This window comes from Pan troglodytes, chromosome X, assembly GCF_028858775.2.
Source record: "Pan troglodytes isolate AG18354 chromosome X, NHGRI_mPanTro3-v2.0_pri, whole genome shotgun sequence".
Classification (NCBI taxonomy): Eukaryota; Metazoa; Chordata; class Mammalia; order Primates; family Hominidae; genus Pan; species Pan troglodytes.
In genome coordinates this window covers 32,767,684-32,792,311 of record NC_072421.2, presented here as the reverse complement: position 1 = coordinate 32,792,311, position 24,628 = coordinate 32,767,684, and the positions used below count along the sequence as shown (strand labels likewise).

At 35.4% G+C, this 24,628-nt stretch overlaps 1 protein-coding gene across 14 annotated transcripts in view; it reads left to right on the top strand.

Moving 5' to 3' along the window:
• The window catches only part of DMD (dystrophin), a 2,616,526-nt gene that overhangs the window by 1,527,098 nt on the left and 1,064,800 nt on the right, over window positions 1-24,628 (top strand). The gene's annotated exons all lie outside the window — the stretch shown is intronic.

Genomic DNA, 24,628 nt, shown 5'->3' with positions numbered 1-24,628 from the left:
TGACAAGATGAGAGGAACTCTTGGTAAGCGTGTGGATGCATGGAAAGAAGTGGCACAAAATAATGCTGAGGACATTTTTTATTTTATTGTTGGTTTTGTTTTGGTTAATTTCATTTTTTAAATCTAGTATGCTAGTGTTCATTTTCCAAACTGTGAATCATAAACTTAGTTTGTGGATCAACACCGGCCTTTGATTTTTAGTGAAACAAAATAGAAAATACCAGCAGTCATCACAAATAGATGTTTCACAGATTTTTTGTTTTAATTGCGACTGTGTGTGTGTGTGTGTGTGTGTGTGTGTGTGAGAGAGAGAGAGAGAGAGAGAGAGATGGTTTGGATGTTTATCACCTCCGAATCTTATATTGAAATGTGATTTCCAATGTTGGAGGCAGGGCCTGGTAGGTGTGATTGGATCATGTGGGTGGATCCTTCCTGAATGATCCCTTTGGTGACAAGTTAGTTCATGCTAGATGTGGTTGTTTAAAAGAGTATGAGACCTCAACCCCCACCTCTTTCCTGCTCTCCCCTTTGCCTTCCACCATGGCTGTAAACTTCCTGAGGCTCTCACCAGAAGTAGATGCCAGTGACATGCTTCCTGTACAGCCTGCAGAACCGTAAGTCAAAAGAAAACCCCTTTTCTTTTTAAAGCACCCAGTTTCAGGTATTTCTTTATAGCAATGCAAGAAGGGACTAATACAGTTGTATGTGTATGTGTGTGTTGGGTGATTTCTGGTTGAGTGTCACAAGGCTGTAATATGGTGAGTGTAAGGAAGTATAAGTTTTAGAAAATCAAGAAGCCAGTTCAGAAAACTAATACTTTTGGAAAATAGTACAAAATCAACTTTACAAGAATATACACAGAAAGATGTAATACAAGATTTATTTCATTGCAATAATTTATAAAGTTGGTTTAGTGCCTTGCTTTTGCATGCTGTTTTAAAAATTACCAAGAATGTGACTTCATGTGATTTTCAAATACTCCCAGCAAGATAGGTAGAAAAGGTATTCTTATAACTCTTAGACAAAAATTTCGGAAAGTTTAAATGCTTTATCCCAAACCATAAAGCTAATAAATGAAGAATCTGGGATTCAAACACCATATTTTTTTACTGTTCATCAGCTAGAAGTTAGAAATGTTAAGCCAAAAACATTAAGTCACTGCTCTGCCTAATAAATCTTGAGGAAACTAATAAAAAGAATAATACCACTGACTACAGGACAAGGTCTTCCTAAGAGACCTTAAATATATTAAGTGATGAAGATGAAACTTCTTTTATTCATAAAAATGTTATTTAGTTATGAGTAGAGCTCTAATTAAACTTATTTTATATTGTCATCAGTAAAGTTGAGACATAACATATTTATTAATATAATTATAATTTGACCCATAGTGTATTAAAAGAAGGATGTTAAAAGGAGTTGTTATTAGAGATGATGTTAGGGTTGTTGATGATAATAGCAGTAGTCATAACATAACAAAGCACTTCATAATTTAAGAAGTGCCTTCAATTACATTGTTACTCTCATGGTAATCTCTTTTTGATATATAGATTTGGTGGATTCTGTATCACTCTAAGACATAGGTTACTGAGGTGACGGAGGAATTTAGCAAGCAGCTGTCAAATGGAGGACATGAGCATTGGATTGTGTATAGCAAGGGCTGATGGTCTCTAAGAAAGCCTCTTGGTTTCCACAGGGCAGAAGCCCTTTGAAGATCATAGCCAAGGATTTAGTAATTGCCTCCCTTTCAGAATACCCTCAAGAGAAAACCCCACCATAAGACATGGTTCCCTACAGGCAAAACTGCTTTTCCTTAAAATTTAGTGTTCCCTGAATATCAGCCTTCTTTGGCTCATTCAACATAGTTTTCTTAAGTTTCAGGACAGTGCTGCAGACCAAAAGTTTCAACATTGAGGAAAACAATACTACTTGTGCAGTGACCCTACCTCAGTCAGGGAGGCAGATGCCTGCCTTTATGTGAGGGAATAAGGAATCAATCATATTTCCAACACTCAAGAAAGCCAGTCTAGTGCAGGGAGAGATAGATACATAAACCTCAAAGTTATGATATAGCATAATAGTTTTTAAAAATTCCATAATAACTGTATTTCAAAAGTTTTATAGAAACAGAAGAGATGACCTCAGTCTGGAAAAGCCAGCTTGGAGAATGGCAACCAATATTAAGTGGCAAAAGCTTTGGGATCCCAGGCCTCCAGATGGAGGGTGATTGCATGGGCTAGACAGGTAGGTTAGGAAAACTTTGCAAAGGACATTACATGGTACACACAGACAAGTCTGTGTTTTAGCCTATAAACCACAGTTGCAGAATGTGTTTGAGCAAAGGCTTTTGGGGATGAGATTTGCACTTTTCAAGATTTAAGTTTGTTTAGGATACTTACGGTTTGCTGTATACTTCCTGGGTTTTTACATTATAATTATGGTTTGAACTTTAAAGGAAAACTGCAGTTTAGCATACTTGAAAGAGTGCAACTTCAAGTCATGATTGGAGACAGATATTTAACAGATTTTGTGATCCTGTGATGCTTATTTTCTTCTCAGACATACCACATGACAATCATTTTTAAACAGTTTATTTCTACTTTAGCATCCATCTGAAGGTGTTGTATATGTTTTATGCTTGAAAATAAAGCAGTGGGCTGGGTGTGGTGGCTCACGCTTGTAATCCCAGCACTTTGGGAGGCCGAGGCAGGCAGATCACTAGGTCAAGAAATCGAGACCATCCTGGCCAACATGGCGAAACCCCATCTCTACTAAAAATATGAAAATTAGCCAGGCGTGGTGGTGCATGCCAAGAGTCCCAGCTACTTGGGAGGCTGAGGCAGGAGTATCGCTTGAACCCGAGAGGCGGAGGTCGCAGTGAGCCAAGATCGTGCCACTGCACTCCAGCCTGGCAACAGAGTGAGACTCTGTCTCAAAAGAAATAAAAAAGAAAATAAAGCAGTGAATGCAATTAAGATGGATTTATTATGATCATAAAGTACTCAGGAGTCTTATTTTAAAAGACAGCATTACTGTAATTAAAAATATAGGGAAGAAACTAATGCTGTTTTGCATATCATTCTCAGCTCTCTCAAAATCAGATATTAAGCTCTTGCTGCCAAAGGAGACTATACTGCACGGTGCTCACCTGCATAAACTTTGAGAGGGTTGAATTGTGCCAAGCAATTCTCTCAATACATAAATTAACCAAATATTTGTTGACCTACTGTGTGACAAGTATTATTCCGGGAAATAAGAGATCCAGCAATGAAACAAGTATGGCTTGTTATAGAGTTCCCAAAAAGGAAATGAAAGGATATACGTATAGTGATATCCCTGAATTAAATTTCTCTTTTGAAAATAAAAATTCTATCATAAGCTGTAACTGCCAACACGTCAATACTCATTCAGCAGTTTTCAGGGATTTGTACCTTTTGACTTATGAGAATTTGGAAGTCTAATCGTATCATTGCACTGGAGTCTTAAAGAAACAGATAAGCGAATGACTTTGCCTGTATCATTGTTGACTGTACTTACAATCAGAAAGGGGCACAGGACAGATGCCAGGGAATAAGTGGACAGCCCATAAATGGAATGGTAAGAAAGAAGAACTATAGTGGATTTGGAAAGTTCCCTTCAGCATTTTCCCTAGACAATCTTTGGCTGTGTTTGCATGATCAGTATTTCATTCACAGGATATTGAGCTCTTGATATAGTTCTCAAAACCCAAAATGAAATAAGAAGTCTACTCTTTATTTAAATTCAAATTCCAGAGAGTTAAGTAACTTTCCAGGAGGTAATCTAAATATGGCCTCCTTGTTAGGGGGGGGTTTGAATTTGCATATAAATAGTCTCACCCTTAAAGGAAAACCACAGATGGTGGTAATGATGTAGCCATAATGTACGTGGTCAACTGCTGTCTGAAAATAGGTGACTACAATACAATAAGATATTTTAAGAGAGAGAAAGAAAGATCACATTCACATGATTTTCATTACAATGTATTGTTATAATTGTTCTATTTTTATTCATGATTTTTAATCTCTTAACTGCACCAAATTTATAAATTAAAATTTATCATAAGTACATATAGTTTATATAGGGCTCAGTACTATCTGCAGTTTCAGACATCCACTGGCAGTCTTGGAATGTATCCCCTACAGATAAGGGGTAAACCACTGTATCCTATTTGTGTGAATGCTACAGGTGTTGTGAGCTCATAACAATATGACATCAACACTGAACTAATCCAGGATTTGGTAGTGAGAGTGATGTATTTGCAAGGAGTGAGACGTGGTGCCTCATCCAAGCAGAGAAATAATTTTGAAATTTGCCTGACAATAAAAATCACAATGTGAGGTCTCTCTTTAGAGCTGCAAAGTCCAATTCAGTGTCCCCTAGCCAGATAAGATACTGAGCTCTTAAAATGCGGCTAGTACTAATTGAGATGGGCACTGAGTATAACACACATGCCAGGGTTTGAATACTTAGAACCAAAAAGGAAGTAAATGCTCATTTATTGCATGTTAAAATTATGGTTTTATTATAGTTGATTAAATAAAATATATAATTAAATTGACTTCATTTTGCTTTTAAAAATGTGGCTATGAAAAATTTCAAATTATATATGTGTGTGATTACATATGTGTGTTTTCACATATGTAATTGATGTTACATGTGAAATTGATTGTTACATGTGACATGTAAAACACGTTACCTAACACGTGCATATGTATGCAACACATATGTAACGTGTTACATATGTAACACGTTACATATGTATTGTTACACGTGTTACATATGTGCTTGCATTACACACATGCATAATATGAAATTACGTGTAATTTCAAATTACATGTGTATATTTTGAAAATTACAAATTACGTATTTTGTTATTTTTGCTTTACAAAGTCAAATTTACCCTATTTAATAAAGCATCATGAGTTTTTTATAACTAGTAAACTTTGAGACTTTTGTAGGAGAATAAATAATGCTTATTATAAAAACTGATTGGAAAAGTGAGCTGGAGCAGGGAGTGGAGGAAAAAGGACTAGAGATCACCTTTCTTCCCAGCTCCGCTCCTCTCCCAACCTTTTTTCTTTCCATTCTCTCATCCCAATTCAAAAGTGCAGAGTTCACAGTTGGTGTGCTGATTTAGAAAACAGATATATAAACAGCCTTAAATTTTCTCCAGGCTTTTACAATGAAAAGAAGTTCAATATCAAAAGTAACAATATAATCTGTGGAAAGGTATGGGGGCTATGTTTTTGAGGTAGAAACTATAGGTGCTCCTGGCCAAGCATGGTGGTTCAAGCCTGTAATCCCAGCACTTTGGGAAGCTGGGGCGAGAGTATTGCTTGAGCCCAGAAGTTTGAGTCCAGCCTGGCCTACAGGGTGAAACTCCACCTCTACTAAAAATACACACACACACACACACACACACACACACACACACACACACAAAAGCCTTGCGTGGTGGCACTTGCTGATAGTCCCAGCTACTCAGGAGGCTGAGGCGGGAAGATTGCTTGAACCTGGGAGACAGAGGTTGCAGGGAGCTGAGATAGCACCACTGCACTCCGACCTGGGTAAGACTGTCTCAAAAAAGAAAAGAAAAGAAAGAAAGTATAGGCACTCCTTATATGCAGCTGCTCACACCCCTCCTCCTTCACACCCCTCCCCCTTCCCCAAAAGTTTGCAAGGGGAAAAATGTGTGTAATTGGCAGTATTTAGTGGCGTGCAACCGTGAGTCATCAGACCGCACATCCTCACTTCTGCTAGTGGCTCAGTACCCAACAGCACTCAGTGAAAACTAACTCATTTCAAAGGTGAAAACAAGTGAGTTTGGCCACCAGGGAGTGTTCTAAACTGTCAGTGCTGAAGCAAATGTGGAGGGTGTTCTGTAGTTTGTTAAGGTTGACATTTGTGGTCCAACCCCTAGCTGAACTACTAATTATGATATCTGTCTTGATGGTGCCTCAGGAGAAAGCTTCTCAAAGGGAATCAATGTTCAAATTATAGTATGTATCTTGGCCATGGAAGTTATTGAATTTTAGCCAATACTTGCTACTCTTTCATTTATAGTGTGAGAATGCAGTGTAATGAACCTAACTCTCACTGTCCTGACTTGCCTTTCTCATCGCATTCACAATAAGCACGTCAATACGTATACACATTTCATATTTCTAAAGTTTACTTTATTTCCTTATTGTACATCGCTGTGCTGCTGATGGAAGAGAAAAGGAAAAACACTATTGATTGCAAAACTGTTTTATCTTTGGTGGCTTAGATTTTTTTTGTATGATATGTAACATCTTGCATACCTAAGGCAACACGAAGCTAAATAGATTTTCATATAGCATGTATTTTTTCCAATTAAATGTTTAATTTTGTTCGGAGTATACTGGGGACATTTTGAATAATAGAGAAAAGTACAAAGAAAATTCATAGTTCTACCACCTATCAGCAAAGTGAAATTTTATGAAGAAACATAATTTTCATGTAAATCATAGTGAACTCATGGTAGGTTTTATTTAATACAGTAATTGGAGAGCTGGTAGGAAGACAAAACTGGTTCAAAAGAGAATACAAGAAACAAATGCTTCTATAATCAGTGAATTTTTAAAAAAGTATTCTGGAATAAGATGAGTGAATAAGATACTAAACTCGTTGATACCCTACAGCCTTTGGGGTTATATCCTCTACTGGGTAAAAAGTCATTTACATCATATCAGTTTTCTAAAATTTGCATTGAACTTCATAGCGTTGTAACATGTGTGGGCCCAAATTAATAGTAAACAGTAAGAGTTGCTTTACTCTGAAAATATTGAAGCTCTTGTGAGGGTGTGAGGAGTTTGTTAGGAAACAACGCTACCATTATTTTGAAACACACACAATCATCTTTTGTTTTACTTCTAAGTTTTGGATAATTTTTCTTAAATTATCTTATTATCCATTTTCTTAATTTCCTTAACCTTTTAAATGTTTCTCCTAGGCACTTTTATTGATTTTTGGAATATAGTTGATATGTGCTGAATTTTTATCATCCAGTTTTAATTCTACTGAAAAATCTAAAAGATGTTCATCAACTACTATATTTCAAATGCATACAACCCCTTTCATGCTAAAGAAACTGTATGGGGAACACAGTCTGACATTTTCAGGACCTGGTATCATTAAAAGTCTTGACACTGTTAAAATTAAACAATGCCTTTTTTAAAATCAAAGGATACAAAAGGGCTGTGTTGGTCAGAGGATACAAAATTTCAGTTAGATAGGAGACATAAGTCCATGAGATCTTTTGTATGACATAGTGACTATAATTAATAATAATATATTATCGAAAATTACTAAGAGAGTCGATTTTCAGTGTTCTCACCGCAAAAAAATAGTATGTGAGGTAATGCATATGTTAATTAGCTCATTTTAGCTATTCCACATTTTTCAATACAATGTGTTGTATAATACGTGATATATACAACTTATATTTTCCAATTCAAATAAGTAAAAATAAATGTAAATTATTTGAAATAAATAAAATGTGAAGAACATCCACTTTTCATATGAAACCATGAGATATTTTCTGTTAAAAGATTAAATGTCCAATAAATTTTTGATGTTAACAGAAACAAAAATGTTTAATATTTAAATACATATTTGCATGCTATTGACCCCCTGAAGTTCACTGCTGGGCTAAGTGAACCAACTATATCTTAAGTCAAAAATGCTGAAATTCTTCCCCAAATCCCAAAGCTCATGAAAACATAAACAGAAAATTTCCAAATAATTCTACAGGGAAAATAAGACATACTATTTGATCTGATCAAACAACAGGATGATTATGGTTAATAATGAGTTACTTGTACATTTAAAAATAACTAAAGGAGTGTGACTGGATTGTTTGTAACACAAAGGAGAAATGCTTGAAGGGATGGATACCCCGTTCTCCATGATGTGATTATTACCCATTGCCTGCCTGTGTCAAAACATCTCATGTACCCTACAAATATATACTCCTACGGTGTACCCACAAAAATTAAAATAAAAAAGAGAGGGACCCGAAGATAAGCTAATATTTAAGCTCATCATACTCATTAAGATAAGCAATACATACCGAAAGTAATAGCATTTAAAACCAGATGTTGGGGGAGGGTTCTAACTTGTTCATTAAAATTCAAAGTCACCCGTCTTGTTTTCTCTTTTGTTTTTTTTTTGTTTTGTTTTGTTTTTTTTTTGAGATGGAGTCTCGCTCTGTCACCCAGCCTGAGTGCAGTGGCACGATCTCGGCACACTGCAAGCTCTGCCTCCCGGGTTTACGCCATTCTCCTGCCTCAGCCTCCCGAGTAGCTGGGACTACAGGCGCTGGCTACCACGCCCCGCTAATTTTTTTGTATTTTTAGTAGAGACGGGGTTTCACCGTGTTAGCCAGGACGGTCTCGATCTCCCGACCTCGTGATCTGCCCACCTTGGCCTCCCAAAGTGCTGGGATTACAGGCGTGAGCCACCGCGCCCGGCCACCTGTCTTGTTGTATCATGATCCCGAGAGTATATAAGTATGTGTACAGCTCATCTAAACCCTTTTTCTTTCAACATGATCAATAGATTGAACATTGGAGATATTTTTTAAGAAATAATGAAGACAACTCAATCAGCACATATATATTAAATGTGGAATCTGTAATGATTGCGAAGCCTGAAGCAAACTAAATATTCGGTAATAGGTTCTTTTTTCCATGGTATATCCATTTGAATATATAACATCAATGCCTTACATTTGTTTTAACTATTTAAGGTTTATGTTGTTAGTGTGATGAAATGGCTGGCAAAAGTCAGAAACTCAGGAAAGTTTCAGGCTTATATCTGGAGCCTGGTTTTCTTTCTTCAAGGTAGAACCACTGTGAAGTGAAAATTTTTTTTTATATCTGGAGCAATAATGTAGAAGCTTAAATGTATTATCCAAGTTGTCATAAGCCTATTATTTCTTTACATTACTGAAGTGAAAGACAGCATTAATGGCTAAATGCCATACTTGGCTATAATTTATATTGTTTAGGACTGGAAATGTGCCCGAAATGTACATTTTTTTCCAAAATAGTTCATGTAATATTTGAAACCTGACAAGTAACCTAATGATTTCATGGAATACCGTCAAATATAAATGTGAAGTTTTAAAGACACAGGGAAATACTCAGAATAAACCCCCTAACCACAGGCCAGCAGAAGAACTAGACTTGAGAAAATGAATGGGAAGATAGTAACAAATGACTTCTTTGGCAGCCTTATATATGCTTAGTCTTATAGACTGTTTTATGGATGCTCTGCACTCTATTTCCAGCAAGTATGGCATTTGGAACAGGACCACACGAGACAAACTATGAGTTCACATTTCCCACAACTGCACAGGTAGAAAGAGGGAACAACAGAATACTCCCTTTCTTCTTGAAACAATAACTTCTGTTGAAGCTCACTGGCTTCTTCTTTTCAGCTGTTTCTGCTAGCTCCTCCTCCGCCTCTTGACCTCTAAGGCAATGGTCTTCAAAATTTCAAGACTGCTTTCTAATTGAACCAAAACTTATAAGCACATTTATTCCCAAAAAATGTACATTTATTTGTAAATCATATATGAATATGACTAAGCATGTAAACATATGTGAAAATAGAAATCAATGAATATAAATGCAAACACAAATAGAAGCATTCACAGTTTTCTTTTGTGTCCCAGTGAGTTGTTCCAAATTCCTCGGAGGTAGGTATGTCACAGTTTGAGACTATACCTTCAATCCTAGGGTTTCTGGTTTCACTCTCCTCCTAGGTGATAGCATCCATTTTTGCGGACTTCACTGCCATCTTTAGTTGAATAACTCCTCTATCTCTCCATCCCATATTTCTCTTGATTCCAAACCTGCTTGTTCACCTGAGCATATGACACAATTCATTGGCTGCCGTACATGCAGCTTTGACATGTTATTTAAAATCTTTCCTCTTCCCCAGCCCTCATCTATTTCACATTAGTATCTTCTTCTTATCTACTTGATTGGTAAGCAGAGTCCACATGATTCCATCATTTATCTCCCATTTTATATCTAATCTATAAGCAAGTAATGCAATGCAACTTCTGTCTCCAAAAATTTATTTTGAATTTGCCTTCTCTTCCTCTGCATCTCCCCCATCTTAGGCCAGGTCACCTCTGCCCTCTTGCCAGATTAGGTCACATTCTCTCACTACTGTTGTTATTCTCTTCCTATTCAATCCTACACCACAGCAAAACGGATCTTCTCAAAATGTCAGCTAGATAAAGGCATTTCTGTGCTTAAGGCCCTCATGGATTTATCTTCTTAGGATGAACACCCAACTCTTTCTTATGGCTTAGAATACAATGGATTACAACGCATCATGAATCTATTATATTTCTATCTTTTCCATTTTCTTCTTAAGTCAACCTTTCTCAATCCATATAGGATAATCATATTAGTGCTTCCTCACTTTCTAAAACATCTCAGGGCCTTTGCACGTGTTTCTCTGTTCTTAGACCTAGAATGCTCTTCCTTTTCTCTTTGTGTAGCTAGGTGCTTCTTTCCATTTACGTATCACATGAAATGCAGTCATTCCCTCCTCCTTCCCTCACTACCTCACAAAAAGTTGATGCCTCTGTTAAACCATTAATGGAATTTTACTCGGCAGTGAATAGAGGAAAAACCAACGGTAAAAGCAACCATGTGAATGAATCTCAAAAATATTATGCTGAGCAAAAAGTCATAGACACAAATATGGGTATTTACATGAAGTTAAAGCACAGCAAAACTCAATTACGGTAATAGAATTAAGAAAGTGGTTACCTCTGGGTGAGGGTTGGAATTGAGTGGACAGAGGCATTAGTGACTTTTTCGGGGTAATGGAAATGTTGTCTATTTTGTTCAGGTGGTGAATACATAGATACATTCAATTGTCAAAACACGTCCATCCAAACACTTAGACTTTTGCACTTTATTATATGCAAATTATGCCTCAATTGAAAAAAGTTTGTTTTCAAAATTATATCAACAGTTGAAATTCTTTCAAAGATTTGATTCAAATGAGATTAATTCTGTATCCATCATTGATGTATGATAGTTTTGTATGTAGTTAAGGTTACTGGAGATAATTGAAAATTATACTCACAAGAAGGCTGCATAATATGAAGTTTATCTGCCTTGATCTTTAATAGCTTTCGCGATTTCAACTTCTTCACAGCTCTGTAAGAAGGCAGTGTGGCATGTTGAAGCAAGCATGTGTTTTAGAGTAACACAGGGCTGGTATACAACCCCATGTCTCCCAATTATCAATGATGTGGGTATGTTGCTGGATCTCAATAATCTTCCACTGTGAAATGGAATGTAACACCTGACTCACAAAGCAAAGGTATTTACCTTATGTAATATAATTCCTGCGATACTGGGACCTCCCTTAATCCCATCCACAGACGCCAGGTTAAAGACCCCATCACAGACTAGAACAAGTTGGGATGTCAAAATGAATAAATATTAATCGAAGGGCCTATTGTGATTGAACACCACGCGGTAGGCACTCTCTAATATCTGCCGTCTCCCTCCTTTTTTGGGGAAACATTCTAAATGTGCAAAAAATAAAGGGTTATTTGCTTTCTGGCACTTGGGATCGATTTATTGAGGATATGTTAGCGGAACAGCAAAGGTGAAACACTAAAAGCACCATCAATACACAGGCAGAGGTGAAGCCATAAAGCGTTTATTTTTTAAATTAATGCACAATATGTAAGAGGTATGTTAGAAAGAACGTCCAATCCCTGAAAGGATATGCGAAAGACATTCATAAAATTACGTTGGCATATTTTCATAATGTTCAAAATATTGTTTTAATTAGTGTATTATGAGTTTATTCATGTGTCTGTGTGTTGTGTTATATTAATCTTTTCTTGCATTGCTATAAAGAAATACCTGAGACTGGGTAATGGATGAGAAAAGACACTTACTTGGCTCACAGTTCTGCAGGCTGTACCTGAAGCATAGCAGCATCTCCTTCTGTGGAGGCTTCAGGGAGCTTCCAATCGTGGCAGAAGGCAGAACGGGAGCAGGCACTTCACCTGGCTAGAGCAGGAGCAAGAGAGACAGAATGAAGTACCACACACATGTAAACAGCCAGATCTCAGAGAACTCACTCATCATCATGAGGATGGCACCAAGAGGATGGTGTTAAACCATTCATGAGAAATCCACATACATGATCCAGTCACCTCCCACCAGGCCCCACCTCCAACACTGGGAATTACATTTCAAGATGAGATTTGGGCGGGGATGCATATCCAAATGATATCCATGTTTAATCAGAAAAATAAAAGTTAACAGTAACAGTGATTTTACTTTGTAGACCTTTGCTAATGGCTCAAATCTAGCTCCATTCTGAGAACAGCCTGCGGTACACATTTTGAAAGATAGTTGATTAATATGAAAGAAGCTGTATCTGTAGTCCTTAAGGCCATAATGGTTTACATATATGAGTAAATATTCCAAAGTAGCCATGCCAGTTAACATATATCCAGAGTCTAAAGGCCACTGGACAACAAAAGTAAAAGATACATAGCAATTATTACTTTATATCACAGTAATTCTTGTATATTTTAAATGGATATTTACATTTGAGGACATCCATTTAAGAGTTAGGTACATGTCTCTTAAATTTAAGTAATATTTACTTAAATTTCTGGCTGCAGCAATTCCACATAGGTAGAAATGAAGTCTGAATTGAGTTGGGGGTCTTTGCAATACTCTCTCTGTTCATTGGCTATTTTGACAATGCTGAGAGATGTGGTTAGCCATTCTTTTTCATTTCATATTGGCAACCTAGAGAGCAATTAAGCCTTCTCCCCTTAACCAGATGTATGTTTTACTCATTTCTGGATCTTTATGGCTGACTCTGAATCCTAGCCTGTGGTAGAAAGCATGGTGTCAGAAGGAACTATGAGTTAAGACTATGCATACTTGGCTTTGAGTCTTGGGTATCATACCTCCCTCATAGAGTGAAGGAACCAGGGATTCTTCTTGAGGCCCAGACCCTGCATCCATATTAAGAATACCTGTGCAATTTTGCTTCCTGATATTTAAGGTGAAAATGCATGTTTGGGTCATTGTGAGGATTATGTGAGATGATACTTTTAAATAGAGGCCCCCTTATTATATGCTCTCATAGTTTCAGGCAACACTTGTCATATTTGTAACCTCAGTTTTAACTGTAATGTTTCCATCAATGTCCCTCTTACCTGGTACAGGGGCTCTTCATATTCTTGGATTACAAATCTGTGAATGCAACCATGCATCAAAAATATTCAGAAAAACAATGAATGCCTACCTCTGTACTGATGATTTATAGGTGTTTTTCTTGTCATTATTCCCTAAACAATACAATGTAATAAGTATTTATATAGCATTTACATTGTATTAAGTATTATAAGTAATCTAGAGATGTTTTAAAGTATATAGGAGGATGTGTGTAGGTTGTATGGAAATATTACGTCATTTTATATGTCACTTGAACATTTGTGGATTTGCTATCCGTGGGGATCCTGGAACCAATTCCCCATGGATACTGAGGGACAATTGTATTATAAGCAGCAAGAGGGAAAGGAATCTGTCTATTTTGCCCAAAATTGTGTTCCCGGGACCTAGCATAGCTCCTGGCAAAGAGTATTCAACAAATATGCATTGAGGAAAGAATAGAGGGAACCATATCCCCTTATTCTCGCTGTTCCTTCATGTAATGAATAAACAGTCAAATCTTACAAGAGATTTTAAACCAGTCAGAGAAAAGTTGGAAGTCAGTTAGTTGTTCATACATTGAGAAGCCTCGACGCTGTGTCATCTAGGTAATGAAAGATCTAGGGAAGTTTAGCAGGGAGAAGAAGAGAGATGATAGTTGTCTTCAAATGTTTGAAGGACTGTTACGGACACAAAAATTTAAACTTGTGCTGAATAATTCCAAGAGGTACACAGTCTCTCGATAGAAGCTAAAGTGGGGGGTGACATTTGACTCAACAAAAAGCCATCTAAATATCAGAACTTTCAAAAGCAGGAACTGGTGCCTCAATTAATAGTGTGTTTTCTAGCACTTATGATACCTGATCATAGGCAAGATAATGAAAAATTGGGACCTGGGAGTTACACATGGGAATTTATGTATCAGTTGGGTGATTAGGAGAGGTGGCCTTAAAGTCCTGTTGTGTTCTAAGAGTCTGTGATTCTGAGTCTTATTTCCCAACAAGAGAGGTACAGAGCAGAAGATGGGATTGGGAGAAATAGGATAAAGGTACCAGGAAATCCTAAAGGTAAGAAAAGTTAGGCAGACCTGAAGCTAACTCTATACTTCAGGTGCTTGCCTAGAGCCAGCCCTACCTACTTAGAGAATGTTGAAGAGCCAGTTAAAAATCTTTAACACCGATGTAAAACAAAACTATCAAAACCTGAAGATTTCGAATGTTCTAACCTACTCGTCAGTTGGACTTTTTTCACGAATACTTCAGTAAATAGGCATAAATTTATTTTTTAATGATAGAAAATATCTCTTAAAGAAGTTATAACTGTGGATAAAAGCACCACCATAAAAATCTTGTGGTGAAATATATATATATATATTTATATATGTAATTTTAAATATGGTTAGCTAGAATATGACGACAATGTTTATGAAACACAGAGACTCTTGACAGTCCCATGTATACACTACAAAACTTTAAGTTATCCACTATTCACTCACTAAGCTTATACTTATTGAGTGTCTGCTGTGTCACTTATTGCGGAAGGCACAGGCGGTATAGCATTGCACAAAACTTATGTGGTCTCTGATGGAGTTTTTCAGTCTAGTGGTGAAAGCAGTGAATGGGTGTACAGATGTTAAATAATTGTACAATTAGTTGCATGTGTAAACGTCAAAGTTCAGAAGATGACAATTGATCTACGGCAATGTTTCGCAATCTCTGACGTTTTGAGCCAAATACATCTTTGTTGTGGTGGACTGCCCTGTCCACTATAGGATGTTTGGCATCACAACTGACCTCTGCCCATTAGATGCCAATAGTACTCTCTTCTTTAATCACAAATTTGTCCTAGACATTTCCAAATGTCCCTGGGGGAGCAAAATCATCCCTAGTTGAAAATCACTGGTCTAGGGGGAGGTCTTTATGAGGAAGTAACATCTAAGAAAGCTGGTATGTTTACATATAGCTACAGTCTATTACACATGTATATATACGTAACAAACCTGCATGTTGTGCACATGTACCCTAGAACTTAAAGTATAATAAAAAAAAATGTAACAAAACAATACAGTATGATAAGTGCTATGGGACCAAAGATGAAAGGGTTCTACTGCACAATTATGAACTCATAGGCTTTTGGGGTCAAAATTTTGCTGAAGATATTTGCCACCCACGTGACCTTTGGCAGGTGACTTAGCTTATTCATACCTCAGTTTTATCCAATGTGAAATGGGGCTGGAAAGTCCCATCTACTTCCTAATAACTTTGGGGAAATAATATGTGGTTACATAGGAAAAAAAAATCCTGGAAGTATGCCTGCTGCGTAGTAAAAGGAAGGAGAAGGATAAAGAGAAATCTGCATTTTTTCTTCTGTAATGGGGCAGATAGTAAACATTTTAAGTTTTGTGGGCCAAATAGTCTCTGTCACATTTACTTGATTCTGCAGTTGTGGCATTGAAAGCAGCTATGGACAATACTTAAATTAGTAGGTGTGCCTGTGCTTTCAATAAAATTTTATAAATACAAAGTTTGCAAAACAAAGTTGTTTTTTTTTTTTTGTAGTTTGCTGACACCCTAGTAAAGAAGCACCATTGTCAACATTAAAAGTTATCAAATTTTTATTTTTCTAAGTTTTCAAATTTGCTTTGCTTGGTCTAGCTCATGAAATAAGTCAAAAGTAGCAAGACCTCCACCTCTAAAATAATAATAGTAATGATAACCTCAAAAGGAAAGAAGAAATATTTTTAAAGAAGAAAAATTATTGTTAAATAGGATTATTGTGCACTGAGAAAACCTAGGAGACTCAATTTTAAAATCTGTGAAATAATTTTAAAAATACTTTATGAATAGATACATAATAGCTTTTATTCATATTAATGACTATAAATGCAAATGGAAATCTTTCATTCACACTGATGACAATGTATAAATTAAGGAGGAATAAAAATTGTAGACCCTATAGGTGAAAAGCATAAAAATATACATAAGAAAAGCAAAAATTGACTACGTAGGATTGTTTTAGGATTTAAGATTTATTGTCATTAAACTTGCAATACTTGCCAAATTAACATTTGAATTTAATACAGTTATAATCAGAATGCTTTTGATGTGTTTGGGGGCAATATAATTTCAAAGGAAATAGGCAATGATGTAATTTAAAGTTTATATAGAAGGAAATTGTGTGCATGTATGTGTGTGTATAAATTGGAAACAATTTTATTAATAAGCATATTATGGCAGCAACATACACTTCCAGATTTCTACTATACTTTGAAGTAACTGTGATCAAAACCACAGTGTGCTGGCATAAGGCTAGAGAAATGGGTTAGTGGTTTAAAAGTGACAGTCCAGGAAAACTCTAAATAAGATAGGATATTTTAGTTCTGTGTGGATAGCCTATTTCACTTAATAAATAGTGTCTCGTAATTGACTATTCATGTACCTATAAGTTTAACTATAGACCAAAAAAACGTCCTACTAGATTAAGGAGCTAACTAGAAATATAAATTCATATAAACAATAAAGGAAAATGTAGGACTTTATAAGCTTCATGGGAGACAGATTTTTGGTAAGTCAGGAAGCCTGGAAGACTTAAAACATAAAATTGGCAGACTGAATTAACTGATAGTTTAAAGCTTCCATAGAGCAAAATAAATCATAAACCAAGTTTTAAAATATATAATGGATTTAGAGAAGGTATTTACAAAAATATATGACTAATGGAGGTTAATAATAACAATATGTAAGAAGGATATGAAATGGCATTTTACTATAAAGGTCAAACAGATGACCTATAAGCGTAATAAATCATATTAATCTCCACTAGTAATAACTACACACATTTACATAATATAGATGTTATGCCTGCATTTGATTTACTTTATCTGTCTTTTGGCAGAACTATTTGTCACCAAATAAAAAATTCTATATCATTACCAGAAAGGTATATTATTATAATGTTTATTATGTTGCAGTTGTAAAAGAAATAACAGCTTTTCAATTGTTTACAAATCCTATAGAACATTTACTGAAATACATTTACATTTTGTGGCAAACTTGGATTTAAATACCGTGTTCGTGCTTTGTTTTATGCCGTTTTCCCATCTTTTCTCCAGGAATTTGATTGTGCTTGATTGAAAGCTAAAAAGAAAAAAAATAATAATTCTGGTTTGGGTTTAAAAAATTAGGTTAGTGGTTAAAAAGTTGTACGTTGTCTTCTATAAAAATAAAAAACAAGTCTTCTTTGTTTCTTGGAGGCTTTAGATTAAGTGGATTTTTAATTCATAGACAGCATATTGTGATGAAATTTCCCCATGAGCTTCACATTTTGTTTTAATAGCAGAAACTAACTTGGTTGCAGTTACTGCCCTTCTGAGAACAGTGTTCTGGAATAATTTTGACATACATATGTATCTCTTTTTAAAACATGTGTTAATCTTTTCATAAAGAAAGTTTTCCCAGCTGTGTCACCTGTGACTCCAACTTTCTGGGGGGACAGGGATATGAGATGTTGGAAAGGAATGGCTTGAAGAAATAAAGTGCAAAAGATGTAATGCTTTCCTGTGGCAGAAATGTATTCAGTGACCCTGAATGACCTTCCTACTCTTGTCCCTTCATTTTTCCCACAAGTATGGTCTGGTCAATTATAAAAATTGACATTTGCAGTGGGCTCTTCTGTAAAAGATGCTCAATCAGAAATGATTTATTTTAGAAAAAGAGATGATATAAACATATATATCCCCTGTCTCGGAAGTGTGAAGGTTGAAAAGCAAGGAGATGATCTTCAAAGTGTCTAAAATATTGATTTGTAACATCGTTTTATGAAAGTGCTTCAGATTATTTTTTTCTTGGATGGCCCCTTATGCTTTGGTCAGTTGATGCTAAAATCTGAACTTCTTTATTTTAAAAAAACTTTTAATTTTGAAAAAGAAAGTTCACAGTGCTGTCTAATTCTTTTTAGATAGTCATTAATGTAAATGTAAGAGTCATTCTGAGAACCACATCTGCTGATATGTTCCGTTAAATTACAAGTTTTATGTGTATTTGCTTTGCTTTCATACAATGAATCTTCTTTTCTCTCTTCCCCACCTGCCAGAAATTGCCCCACTCAACGTTGATAAAAGGTCCATTTTCAATCGCTATATTTATTTCAGAAGCAAAGATATCATATATTCAAATTTTAGTTACTTTCCAATATCAAGCTAATAACTCACACAAATAAATCAAACTACAGCAAAACAGCAATCTAGCATTCAACAAAACCTTCCCAATGCACATATTTCAAGCTGTAGATATGTATCATCCACCATGCTGAAATAATGTACATGTTCAAATCAAATGGAAAACTAGAATCAAAATTGTTGATTACTTCTTATCAGGGCGTTTTATTATATTTAAGAAAAATACAAATTAAATCATTTTCAGGAAGCAATCCTTCTGGCTAAGATTTTTTTAGCATAATGCTTAAAGTTAATTGTTGATCTTTACCTATAAATTCAAAGGTGGACTAAAAATGCAGAATCAATCAGGTAGTCCATTTTGCATCAGGTGAAATATATAAAGCATAAAACAGCGAGTTAAATTTCCTAACAAAATTGAATTACAGTGAGTAAAAGTGACAGGACAAATGCATTAAGAAAAGATGGACTGAAATGGATAGAGTAGAATATATGCATCTATAAAACACAGTCATATATAATACACTCATTTTTTTTCTTACGAGTGTGAGAGTAATGGAAGAAAACAACAATAATAACAAAACCAGTGTGATGTGTCAGATTTCACCTTTCAATTAAAAAATTATTCACTTCAGAGGGGAATTTTCTTTCTTGGGTTAGCTCAATCATGTCAGATCTTGTTCATTTAAAAGGTCAGTTTACTTTCCTTCTGAGGTTTTTGTTTGGGAAAAAGAAAAGAAAATAGATTTTCATTGGTATCCTGGGTAGATTAATTGTTTATCATTCATTTTTAAGATCTCCGAGAGGCAGAAAAAGGGAAACTGTGCAACCCTTTTGTCCTTGTGGATCTCAAAATGAAGGGACACATTCTGCTACATGAAATGTGGAATTAAGACCATGATGCAACATGATAAACAACACAAATTTGGGGGTGTCTCTGTGCTATACATTATTGAATTTTTCCATGCTATACACTTTTTGGATGTGTCTGTGCTATTTATTCAGTTTTTTTAAATAAAAGTTTTTGTAGACTAAATTGCCCTCTCTACTTTGCATCGTTTTTGAACAAAGGATTTTCAAGACTGATAAGCTCAAATGTATCATTTATTTTATTCAAGTAGCATTCAATTTTTCTTTAGAAGTATAATTTGTAGATATTTTAACACAGAAAACTTGCAACACTGCTCGTGATAGGCACTTATTATATATTTGTTGAAAGACTATATGGATAATGATTCTAACTTTGACTTTTCCTGTTTTGCCTTCACTTTAGAATTAAGCAGAGAATCAAATCCATATTCCTGGGGGCGATGCTTGGACAACAGTATTTCTTTAACGATCTTTGTGTGAGTCGAAGGTGCAGCCAGACTGGGAGTTATTGTGAAGAAACAGATTCAGGAAGGTTGAGAAACTTGCCTAAGGCTAATCAGATAGTTACTGGCAATGTTGTTTCTAAATCACTGTTTGGCTCCCTTATTCAATGAATCTACACTATGTGGGGCTGCCTCTTGCTCCTGACATCTTTTGCTGCTGAAATAAATGAACTCAAAGCCTAGAAGGTAGAAAAGAGGGAGTTCAGAATTATATTCAGGCAGAAATACCAATAAGGCTATTGCCCCCAGAACTGCAACTTCTCTTGGTTTAACAGATAACTATTTAGCTGTGAGGTACAACTGAGGAAGTGGACACACAAGTTATCAGGAGATTCTGATGTGCCAGTTTATATTTCTTGTCATAGGTAATGATTCCAAATTTCTTAAAACAGCTGTCCTCACGGTGGAGTAACCTGTGAGTACATGAAGGCATTCCAAGGAGTAGGCACAGATAGTTTTAAGGGAATTTATTTCTAGATCTTCTACTTTATTTTGTACTCTTCCTGAAAACTGAATTGCCTGAAAAAAAAAAAAAAAGACATCTGTAGTCAAGACCTCAGGCTGTTTCTCCTTTCTAACCACTTCCCTTTTCTAACCACTTCTCCCAATTTAAGAAAAAAAGCCTTATATTTCATCCAACTCTGATCTTACTAAGGCTTCAAACAAAAGAAGCATGAATGACTTTCATGACTGGGCAACATAGCTTTTTGCAAGAAGAGTGGTTGCTAACTCTTTGCTTTCAACTGAACCCGAAGAGAAGACCTGATAAGTTGTCAGCCGATAGATCATTGAAAATACATTTTGGTAAACAATCATCCTGTACTTTTAGCATATGCCATAGCAGGAGCACAAATGATTAAGCAATGCTACTATAATACAATTCCTTCCGTTTCTTTCTACTCACTTATTTGAATAAGATTTTTCATCATTTACATCTATACAGACAAAAATTAGGGATAGAATTGATGCTGAAGCCTTCCCAATTCTAGAAATAATTTATATTCTTCTGAAGGTGTATAAATTGTTAAATACCCATCCATCTTATTAAGAGATGTATTTTCAATAAAATTTTATTTTTATGTTTATCAAATTTTATAATATACATATATTGTTTTGGTCAATTGCACGTTAATAATTGTAACAATACCTCAATTGAAAAGGTTTGTTTTTTACATTTAGGACTTACAGTAACAGAAAAAAACACTCATTGTATATACATACTGTTTAAGAAAAGTATACCAGGTGATCAATAAGATTTTTTCAGGCATAAGCATATATCTTAGTTTTAAAATATCAATATTTACAATGTCCCTCAAATTATATTATTTTCAGTCATTTAAGAATGAAAAGTACATTTCGAATGCGGATTTTAAATCTGCAAGGGTTGACTCATTTTTCAAGAGTCTTTTTAGGGGATACATAAGCAAGAATGTTTGGAGTTCCCTGATCAGTATCTTTAAGAGAAGGTATTTGTTGGTAGTTCCTAGCAAATTCCAAAGCCTGATGCTACTTAAAAGATAATAGTAATTATTTTAAATAATGCTTCTGATAAAAAACATTCGTGCACACTCAGTTTAAAAAGATATTTAAACATTTGTAGTTGTAGTTTGGGAACTCATGATACAAGTATAGTCTGTAAATGAAGCTCTTAGTTTGCAAATATCAGAGATAGGCTATTAAAATGCAGAAATTGAAATTGCCCTGATATATGCATAAATTAGTGTCATCTCCATCTTGTCAGTTAGAGTATTTTTTAGATTGTCTCTATGTATGTATACATACATACATATATATATATATATATATATATATATTTGTGTAGCTGTGCATGTGTGTATTTGGACTAATGGGTCAAAAGACAGTACTAACCCAATTCAATAATTAAAGAAAACATAATTTTGAGAATTGGCTTTATGGTAATTGTTTGACTTAAATGAGTAGATCAGAGAAGAATAAGGGCTTTCTCTTATTTAAACAAGCTTCATTTTTTTATCCAAACATTTACTTAGCTGATTAAGCTTCACTTGTTTATTTTCTTCAAAGCATTCATTCAGGTGGGTACTGAGTAAACTGAAATATCACACCAGGGAACTTCAACACCATCCAAGTCTTAAAGGCTTCACTTGTTCACAGTTGGCATTTAGTGAATGTCTAGGCTACTGATAATATTGTGAGTAAGTTGGCAGGGATCATAAGAAATGTTAAAATACAGTTCTTGAAAATGTTATGGTTTGAGGAAAAGATCTATGTTTGGAATTAGACTGACTTGGATTCAAACTCTGGCTGTACCTTTGGGACAAGGTGTTCAGAAACTCTAGCCTATGTTTTTTTTCTGCAAAATGATCCTCTTTTCCAGGATTCCTGTAGAGATTCAAAGATATGTGAATGTTTAGAAAAAGAATAGACTTTTGATCATTGTTAATTCCCTTACTTTCCCCAATTAGACTTGTAAGACTGGGAAGAAAGCTACACAAAAGATTGAACAAATTATAGCTGACAGACCATAGCAAAAGATACAGGGCAAAACTTAAAGGGGAAAACTACACATTACATTATTTTAAACCATTAAATATCACTAACTTTTGTCAGATATTACAACCAAACACCACTCAAATTAAACTGAATAAAATGCCTGTTTTTTTCTGTTTACTGATGTTTTCATTTGCTTCATTCATTTATTGGAAGATATAAAATGTGTTAGACACTGTGTTAGGTGCTGAGTATATAAAAAAATCTTATTAATACAATTGAAACATACACACATATATATGGTTATAACAATTGATGCCATGTATGTACTGTTTATATGCATATACATTATTCCACAGACCTGGGGGGAGGGGGATGTAGAGTCTTACCAGAACCATAGGAATCTTCTCACATCAACATTTCCTTTTGAAGTTTGTTCATGAGGCACCATCCAGATAATACTACCATCTGCAATGTGGCTTGAGAAGATGTTAGATTTTTTATTACACATAATAAGGCTGTAAAGTATTTCTGTATTTAGGTAGAGGTATATAATACAATATGCATATAAAATTACATATCCAATAAAATCTTGTGTTAAATAAGGACTAGCTTCTATGATAATATAGTCTAAAGGCTTTTCATTTGGTGTTCTAGAAATCATGTGAAATATGTTTCCTGGAGTAGAATTATTAGCATTTCAGTTCTCTGACAGTGGAAGAAAAGCTAGAGGGAGAGGTGAACAAGAGAGGGAGCATAATGGACAAAGCTTTGCTGGAAGCCAAACCACCACACTTCATATTTCAAATCTGACAGGCCTCCCATTTTAGGTGTGCTGTCATTGAAGCTTTCAGCTGCACCTTGCCTGTGGCTAGGCTATTTTCAAAGATTAAAATGCTAAACTGGAAATTAAATGCAACTTAATTCCCAATTTAAATTTCCATTATTTTTGAAAAGTAAAAGATTAAAAGAAATGTATAATTGCAATTCTGGTGGAAGAGGTAATTATAGGAAAGGTGGGATGTTTTTCAAGTGGGGGATATAGCTTACTGCAGCAGAGAGGAATCTAAGCTATCATTCTTTTGAAATTGGTCTGGAAATATATTTTCACATGGAAAATATACTATATTTTTAGGAATTTGCTTGTCATATTACTGTATCCTTTTCTGTTAGAATATAAATTCTGAATTCCCTATTCCACTTTAGATCTGCCTCCTATTATATTAGCTCTTCTGAAGTTATCAAAAAATAATGAGATATACAATATTCCATATATGTCAAAGCAATTATTTTTAGGTTAAGTAATAAACCAATGACCTTTAACCCGGTAATATTCTGGGTTGTTTATAAAAAAACTATATTCAAGTAATAATGTCTTTCCACTTAAGCAACTGAAAAAATACACAATACTTAACATTTGGTTAATTAAATACCTACTCCAGACAAAAGGATTTTCTGTTTTCAAGTTATCTTAGCAAGCTGAGCAGGAAGCAATGATATATCCAATCAGAATGTCCATGGAAGCTCTGCTACAGTTTCAAAAAGTTCTCATCAGGCAGCTTTTAAAATGCCTACTCTGAAAATGGTCCAGGTTAAAGAACAACAGCTTCCTTGTCAGATAGCAGTATTGCTTGGCCATGTTTCTTCCTAGCACAAAAAAGTACCAGCTCTTCTCTGAGTACCTACATTCTAGGGACTATGGCTTACATAAAACAGCATGGGTTAGGGCAATTTCCAGCACACTGCTCACTCTCGAAAACGTATGATGCAGGTGAGAGTAATGTTTTTGTTTGAATCTGCTTTCATTCATGGAAGATGAAACTACTTGCAAAGATCTGTACTTTAGCTATTATGAGTAACAAAAGACTCCTAAAATATTGCACACATTGTGGGGATGGAGAACCGTCATCCTGGGATTTGATGGATCCTATGGTTTGGCTTTGTGTCCCCACCCAAATCTCATTTTGAATTGTAATCCCCATAATCCCCACATGTCAAGGGAGAGACCAGGTGGAGGTAATTGAATCATGGGGCCAATTTCTCCCATGCTGTTCTCGTGATAGTGAGTGAGTTCTCACAAGATCTGATGGTTTTATAAGGGGCTCTTCCTGCTTCACTGGGCACTTCTTCCTGCCACCTGTGAAGAAGGTGGCTTGCTCCTTCTCACCTTATGCCATGATGGTAAGTTTCCTGAGGCCTCCCCAGCCATGCTGAACTGTGAGTCAATTAAATCTCTTTCTTTCATAAATTACCCAGTCTCAGGCAGTTCTTGATAGCAGTATGAAAATGGACTAATAGAGACGTGTCTCTCAGAAGTCACAGTGATGCTTGAACGGATCCAGAGCTCC